Source organism: Watersipora subatra, chromosome 7 (assembly GCF_963576615.1).
Source record: "Watersipora subatra chromosome 7, tzWatSuba1.1, whole genome shotgun sequence".
NCBI classification, from domain to species: domain Eukaryota; kingdom Metazoa; phylum Bryozoa; class Gymnolaemata; order Cheilostomatida; family Watersiporidae; genus Watersipora; species Watersipora subatra.
In genome coordinates, this window is record NC_088714.1 from 59,348,676 (window position 1) to 59,357,517 (window position 8,842).

Consider the following 8,842-nt stretch of genomic DNA (forward strand, 5'->3'; position numbering starts at 1 on the left):
GACAGCACATGTTCATCTTAAAATGATTGATGTCTTTACCATGATTTCGGTTATTTTTTGCAGATGCAGACAACAGCACTCATAATCCAATGACAACACTGTTTTCAAAAGTCACTGAAGCATATTGGAGCCATACAACAAGGGATGTATTTATTATCACTCATGTTTGGTCTACAACACTGCACCCTGTCACCGCATTGCCTCCAGTGAAGGGATTTACAGATAAAGTTTGGTTACATAAGATATTTTTGACAGTTATGCTAATTAAAACGCTCACCTCTTCAAATGGTAATAAAGCAGTGAAATGCCTTCCAAAAAGCCTACTTCCACAACACAAGAACAGATTGATTCCCATAGATAAAAGGACCAAATTCGCAAAGCAGCAGCTAGACAAGCAAAAACTGCTGAGCAAACATGGCTACGTCTACAACAGGCCAAAATAGCTACTGCAGGCGCTAGAAGTGTAGAAATTGCGTAGCAAACACCGCTACACCTACAACAAAACAGGATAGCTACTGCAGCCACTAGAAGTGCAGAAACTGCAAAGTTAACACGGAGATGCTTACAACACAACCTAATCACTACGGCAGCTGCTAGAAATGCCAAAACTACTAAACCAACACAGTTATGTTTGTTTGTTTTATTTCATCAAAAAATATGAAAACAGAAAAAAAAAAAAAAGAAAACCAATAATGAGGAGGCCCAAACTGCGCAGTAGCATTGCTAGTCAAGGCGCTGGGCCACAAGTTAACAGCAAGCAGCCAGAAACTATTTAGTCACCGCTCAACAGGTACAGCTTGAGGGCACGTCTAAAAGTGGGCATACTCACAACCCTACGCAGTTCATCAGGCAGAGCGTTCCATTGTGCTGACTGCTGGTATGACATTCTGCGATGACCGGAAGCAGATTTAGAGGGAGGTAGCTTTAGATTTAAGGAAGAGCAGCGAGTGGGATATTGATGAATGCAATGTGATTTGCGGCTGTAGAATAATTTATGAGACGCGATGAGAGTTCGAAAATTATAGAGTTGAGAGCGGGCCAGAATAAACGCTGCAGCTGCTAGAAGTGCTGTAACGGCAGAGCAAACAGAGCTACGCCTACAACAAAACAGGGTAGCTACTGCAGCTACTAGAACTGCAGAAACTCCAGAGCAAACACGGGGACGCTTACAACATATCAGAATAGCTACTGTAGCTGCTAGAAAAGCCAAAACTGCTGAACCAACACGGTTATGTTGAGAGCGGGCCAGAATATATGCTGCAGCTGCTAGAAGTTCAGAGGCTGCTGAAACGATCCAGCAGCTACTCAAGCAGCTCAGAACAGTTCCTACAGCTGCCAGACGTGCAGAAACCACTGAGCAGGTGCAGTAGCAACAAGAACATGACGCGCTAGCTACAGCAGCTGCTTGGCAAGCTGAGTTTCTAGAGCAGATGCAATGGCAACAACAGCAAGATGCACTAACTGAAAAATCTCTATTCATTAAAAGCTGGCGATAGCTCAGCAGTACAATGGCAAAATATTTTGTAGAATTTCCTAAAATTTGTAAAGTTTTTCAATCGAGCCAGTTTGAAAAACTTTGGTTTCCGTAACAATTTCAATTTCATTATCAGTTCTATTTACAAAAAAGGACAACTCCGATTTGAGTGGTTTGAGGCTGATGCATTGTAGACTAGCTGTAAAACATATTGCAAATTTCTATTGTTTTCTCCAACATTATAAACATGTATGACTGCATATGTGTTTGCATAGTCTGATCAGCACAAAAACTTTGGTAGATTGCATATTTGGAGCTGTCTTATAGTATGAAAGGCAACTATCAATAAACCTATTGCCTTTTGTAAATCTGTCCCCTAACACGGGTAATGCAGCTAGTATAGATATAAACTCATTCCTATTCCGACGTTGATGATATGATCATTGATGGTTCTCATCCGAGTTCTCTCATAATTTTAGGGTTGGAAGAATAGCCCACTAAACTGAACTACAGTTTTCTAAGGCTACATCTGTAAGGCTAACTTGTCTACTAAGTGTGAAAGTAGCTTATGACTGATCAGCTAATAAGCTGCTATAAATATATTTTTTGGATGCTTCCACCTGCTAAGTTTACCAGAATACATATACATTAGTGGTTTTTGTATTTTTCCTCTCTCGCAGGTATTGATCATGGATCATTTTCTAATTTTCTTTTTAAAACTCGTTGAACAAAACTAATGACTAATTATTAGTTGGCTCCTAAGGTTTTTTTTATACTCTTTTACACATAATTTTAGATTTTAACCTTGGTTATTCATGGATGCAGTATATGTACTTCCTTAGTCATCCAACTCACATTCAAGTATACCCAAACCCTCCGACGGCACAGTCACATACAAAAGTGAGAGCCATGATAGACTTTCATTGCTCCAAAGATTTATGGTGCATATAAAAAATTTAGCCGAGTTTAGACATCGGAGTCTCAAATTTTGATTTTCTATTCGTAGTAAGTTTACATACATGTGTATTCATTTTTAGCCTCCAACTCCATGTTGCTGCCTTTTTACTTGAAAACAAAGCACGGTAGACTAATTATTACCCATAGTAGTTAAAGTCTCTCAAAACAGAGGAGAGAGAGTATACATGTAAAGTCAAATTCTATCCAATCATATCCTAGGTTTGTATTTTTGGGACATGCCTCCATTCAATTTTGTTGCCTGCAAAAGATTACGGAAATGTGCATTTAAGATGGGGTAGATTCCTAGTAAGCAAAATATGTAGAAACCATTTCATAGACACTTTATATTGTTAACTGTCTAGATGAACTGTCTAGACAACGATGATGAAGATAAAGGCATAGCTACTCTTTAATTAGAGTATAAATCACTTCCAGTCTTCTGCTGCTTGTCTCCTGGAAATCACAGATCATCTTATCAGCATTAGAAATGGCTATAGTATAGTAAAGATTTTTGTAAGTTTTTATACAGCAAATGCGCATGGCTACACCACAATATGGTGCTGTAATTCCATCATGGAAACATATGTGTTGCTCTTATTCTGTTCTGATTTAAAGGTGCTGTCTTGGAAGCCAAACACTAAAACAATGCTCCATCCTTGTGCCATAGAAACAGTCTTAGCAACCAATGGCACCACAATGTTGCATGCCCCTTGATCTTAATTTATGTTGCTTCATATTCATCGTTACTAGCCAATGAAATTATCTATTATATATATACATGTATATACATATATATATATAGTATATACACTACGTATAGTATATGTTTGGGCATCATTGAGGGTGCGTGCAATGCTCTCTCAAAAACCGGCACGCATATGTCTAGGCAGGAATTAAAGTCTGGGCATATTTTGCATGTTGTTGGTATTTGTGTTTGTCTGTGTGTACGCTCATGCTTGCTTGTGTCCATGCAATCACAATTTTGTGCAAGCATATGCATGTGCATGTGCTGGCATTGTTGAGCAGGTTTGTGCGCACTTGCAGCCATGGGTGTATGCGTCTGTGTGTGGATGTGCTTGTTATTACACATTTTGTGTGTGTTATTGGGTATAGACATGCACCTATACATATAAACTTGGACACATATGTGTATGTATGTTTGAGTGCTTGTGTGTTATTGTGCGCATCTAGGTGAAAATTTATATGTACATGTGAAAATATGTGCAAGTGTGCACATCTGTGTGTGAATTTATGTGTACACATGCAGGTGTGCAGAGGAAGGGCATTGGTGTGCGGGAGTGTGTTTGGGAAGGTGTGGGGAAATACTCTAGTGTGCACCAGTGCGCAGGTGTGCTTTCGTATGCGCGGGCGTGTCCTCAATGTGTGTGGGTTTATGCAGGTGTGTGCGCATATGTGTGTGCAAGTATGTGTGTAGTGATGTGAGCAGGTGCGTGTGCAGCAGTGTGCGCAGTACTATGCGCAGATGTGTGTGCAGTGGTGTGTGCAGTGGTTTGCGCAGCGGTGTGTGCAGTGGTATGCAGTGTTGTGCACAGCGGTGTGGGCAGTGGTGTGTGCAGGAGTGTGTGCAAGTGAACTTGTAAATGCATGCAATTGGGGACTCACACCAGAATTTAACAGACAAATTGGGGACGTTCGGAAATTGGGGACGTCCCCAATCTTTTAATCCCTTTTTTCTTATAAAAAACTAAAAAATATATAGTTTAATCCAACTCCCGACAAAATCTGAGCACTGTCCCCAATTGCCTGCATTTGTACGAGAACATCTGTGAGTGTGGGTGTGTGAAAAAATATGTAAGTCCCCATAAAGTTTGCTAAATTCTCACACACATTTGACCTGTTTCCATTTGTTAGTAGGCAAATATTTGCGGAGTTTTCTTCTCATAGAATCTTTTTACCTAACAATTGGGGACATATATTTTATTGGGGAGCTAATTTCTATCTTGTAAAAACTCACAATATTTGCGAGTTTCTACAAGAATGAAATTACAAGAGATGAAAACTCACAATATTTGTGAGTGAAAAGTCACAATATTTGTGAGTTTTTATCTAAAATGTAGCTTTGGAAGCAAATTGAGAGTTTACACTATTTTTAAACTTATGTTTAGCTAAAGGCTATATTTGCTCTGCTGCATTACAAATGTATTTTGTAGTTTAGCATTCGCAAAGTTTTTTTTACAATATAATGTATTTGGTCAGCAGTTATACACGCTCAGCAGAAATTTGAAAGTGTGTCTCGTTTGCTTCCTTCAATAGTTCAGGCCTTTAATAATCCTTGAGAGCTCTTGTACTTTTTCAAATATTCTCACATATGCATCCTTCTTTACTTACTAGCTATTATTTTTAGTATGGTTGTAGTTTATACGCAATTAAAAAAATTTGCGCTTTATTATTCAAAAGAGTTGTTTGAATTCATTCCGTACATTTCTTACATAAGTTATAGCTGCATAAAATCTCAGGTTAATTTCACATAGTCTTAAGCATAAGATCTCTGTACATGTACTTTATTGACTTCAAATATTGATCCATTGTATGTCTTTGCAAGAACTTTACTACATCATCCTTCCTTGATATTTTTAGACCGAATAAAATATTAAAATAAAACATGTAGCCTCCAATGCTTTCTCTAACTCGTTTACATTTTTCCTATATCTATGAATAATAATGGTCAAAATTCTGATTTAAAATATATTTTAAAAGTTAACTTAAATGTCTAATAATTTTGGTTCAAAACATTTACTGTAAAACAAACATTATTAAACCAATTTCAAGTGTCTCTGCAAATTTCTAATCTGAGATCTGTATATTGTTAGAATTCAATCAAATCTTCTGTTTTTTCTTTCTCAGACCAATGGTCCATCATTGAACTTTTTTACTATGTATTATTCTTTCATCAGCTCCACTAAAAACATTCGTTACTACTAAAAGATCAGAGTCAATTACAAAGATTGACAAGGTAGTATATCTTTAGAGAATGAAATAGCTAGATGGAAAATTCTGCCATACATTTATCGCTCCTCATTGAAAATACTTATAGTTGTTTTAGAAAATATATATATTTCATCAAGTTTATATTGAGTATGTTGACAATACCAATCTTTTTATCTAAAGCTTGATTGTAATTTAACTCCTATGTCCCTATGCTTGCTTTTCATGTATGGCTTGAAAACAATGGAATTATACAAGTTTCAAGTTTAATCAATTGCGGATATCAATGTGTAAAACTAAGCAGCAGTGTCAACACTTAATGAATATATTTAATTCTTTTTGGCTTTTGGATTTTTGAAAAAGTGTTTGTCATCACCTCACTTGTTCTTTTTACTTTTGTTGATAATAGTTAACTCATGCTGACGCATTGTAAATATGTTGATGACTGGCATTGCTAGCAGTATAAAACGAGATTCCGCAACAAAATTAATTCAGTAATGTAATTAAATTTGTTGTCTGTTTATGCCAATCGCTTGGCATGAGTGTAAAACATCCTTGCATTCTGCTGTCTTCTCGGTTCTGCAAAGTGGAAGGACTTGAGAGTTAATAGAAAACTCTGTTGAAATTTTCGCCTTGATAAAAACATTAATAATTGTAAAATCAAAAACGTAGATAAGACATCAGTTTGCTACTCCTGCTGTTTACTACTTACAAACTAAACTCGCAAAGATCAGCATTGATCCTGAGAAGCAATTGGTTCTATTGAATTTATATCCAAATAGAATAGCTTAACGCTGAGTTATCCTTTGTACATCATACATGTGTAGAATTAATAGTTCCTAAAAGTAAATTAAAAAAGTGTCATAATATGTATATTTATTACTCAACAAAGATTTCATAGACAACTATGGAACTTTTGAACTGAGTTTGAAGTAGAAATGAAGTCATGCATAACTTTTACTAGCATAATTATGAAAGTGTGCACATGAGATTGCACATGAAATTGTCCACCGAGCACATGAAATCGGCAAAAAAATAGGTATACAAAAAAGCAAAGTGTTTTTGCATACTCGCAAACAATAAAAAGATTTTTTGGGGTGTTAAATGGGTGTGAAATACTGAACGCAAATAATCGTCAACATGAATGATTTTTTTAATGTTTATTACTACTTGGTTCATGGGAATGCAATAGATTAAAAATTTTTTAATTTTATTGTAGTATTCATCATATATAATTTTAGCTGGATTTCAGTAGTGTATATATGTAAGAGCCTAATACGGTTCAATGAATGCATGAAACTTTGTTTGTTATACGATACAAAGCCAAATGCGCTTAGCTAACGTCTCAGCAAATAAGCAATGCATACTGAAAATCTATATATAAATATCAGTGTCTTTTTGTCTTCTATTGTATGTTTATTTATAACAAGTATGCATTGTTTTAACATAACAATGCATAACTTACATGACTCTCGCATAAGCTTGATTGATATGATAAGCAAGAATATTGCAATCAGTAGAGAGCTGTAGTAGGACTGAAACAGGCACCGTATGAATTACACAAATATATAAACAGTACACAGAAATAAATGCAGTACGCAAAAATAAAAAAACACTTTCATTTGAAACCGTCATTTTTATTACCCGTGCAAAATCGGGCAATCTGCTTGTTTTATATAAAGCAAGAGAGGCTGCTACCTATTTGTAAAAATTCACAACAATAAAAAATCTAAAGAAGTTAGACCAATATAAAAAAAACATTTTTATAATTAAAACACAAAATGAAACCAAAACTTCTGTTGATCACCAAAAAATACCAAATAGTAGATCCCTGGTCAAAGATTTTCAAAATCACACAGGCAAAACTGCTAGCAATTTCTTGTTAACTGTTTTTTTAATTATTCTTGACAAAGTTATTACTTGCGCTGTTTTAATTAAAAAAGTTCACAGGTAAACGTTTGTTTTTTTGCTATTTTTAATTTTGTTCAAAAAACTTTGCAATTATTTTTTATAGATTGTACACAGTCTTGTAAACGCATGCAACTGGGGACGCGATATTTTTACCATCACTTTGAGGACAATTTTCATCTGTCATTAAGAGCTTTAAAAAAATAACATGTTGTAATATTTTTTGTTGGGTTTACGAATGCACTGATTTTGGGAGCTGTCACTTTATTTGTTTTTCAGTTATAGCCCGTGAGAATTTAACACTAACTTTGGGGACTTCACCTCACACACATGTATGAATTTTTTATCTAATAAACGGGGACTTTTGCATGGAGAAGATAACTCTGGCTAATTTTCGTTTTTTCAACTATTTTGGAGTTGTCGGTATGTGATACTTTTCTCACACTTTCATAAATTTGCTTATAAAAGTTATCCATGACTCCATTTTTCCTAAAATATCAACTTAGAAGTTTAATAGTTTTTATTAAATTTCTGTAGAGTACTAAATCCACACATGTATGACGTGTAAAGGTTAAATTGACATTAGACTTTTGTGTTTGGTAATCATTTCAGTGTAACCAATTGCTTCACAGAATTTAAGGCAGTCTGTTAAAGTTAAGGTTTTGAATTGCAAACAGCCAGCCCAAGGTTGTAGACTGTCTTATCTAGATTTACAACTTTTGAACACTTAACGCGATTATCTTCAAGGTAAACATTTTAACATAGTTTTCTTAGAACTCTTAAACCCTGAATAGGCAACAAAGTTAATTACTATAATCGATTAGGTATTTTTCAATATCTCATTTTTATCACTACCGAGGGCAGCCATCAGAAGATTTACATTGCGTAGTCATGAGTTAACTTTTGCAAACAAAAGTAAAATGAACCAGGCCAGCAATTGCGAGTAGATTTTTTAAAATCAGGCAGCAAAATAAATTTGAATATAGTTAATTTTAATTGTACCTTTCATTTTGGTTGCACACAATGATTACAGCATTTGATTTAAATCTTTGCGCAATTCCTTTGTTTGTGAGTCATGCATGGAAAGCCAAGCATAGGCGCAAACATATTAGAATCAAGCGTTGGAAATGGAACATTTGTATCTCCAATATGCCTGATGTAAGCCCGAAAAACATTTACCTTATATAAATATCATTATGTTTAATAAAATGTGCTAACCGTACCAAAAAATTGGCCTTCTATTACATTTTCTTAAAGAGCACATTGACCAATTATAACAAAAGAACACAGTCAGTCATAGAATATGTCAACACCATTGCAACAATATGTCCCCAATTTGATGGTAAAATTATTCTCACAGGTGTGTATAATATTTTAACCATTAATTTGGGGACATTGACTGATTTTTTATTTGAAATAACAGTCATGATCATTCATAGCACCATCGCTGCAAGATGTTCCAAATTTAATGTCAAAATATGAACCCCCAATGAATATGCTTTTTAAGAAGTTTTCTGAGCACATTGACCAATTATAACAAAAGAACACAGTCAGTCA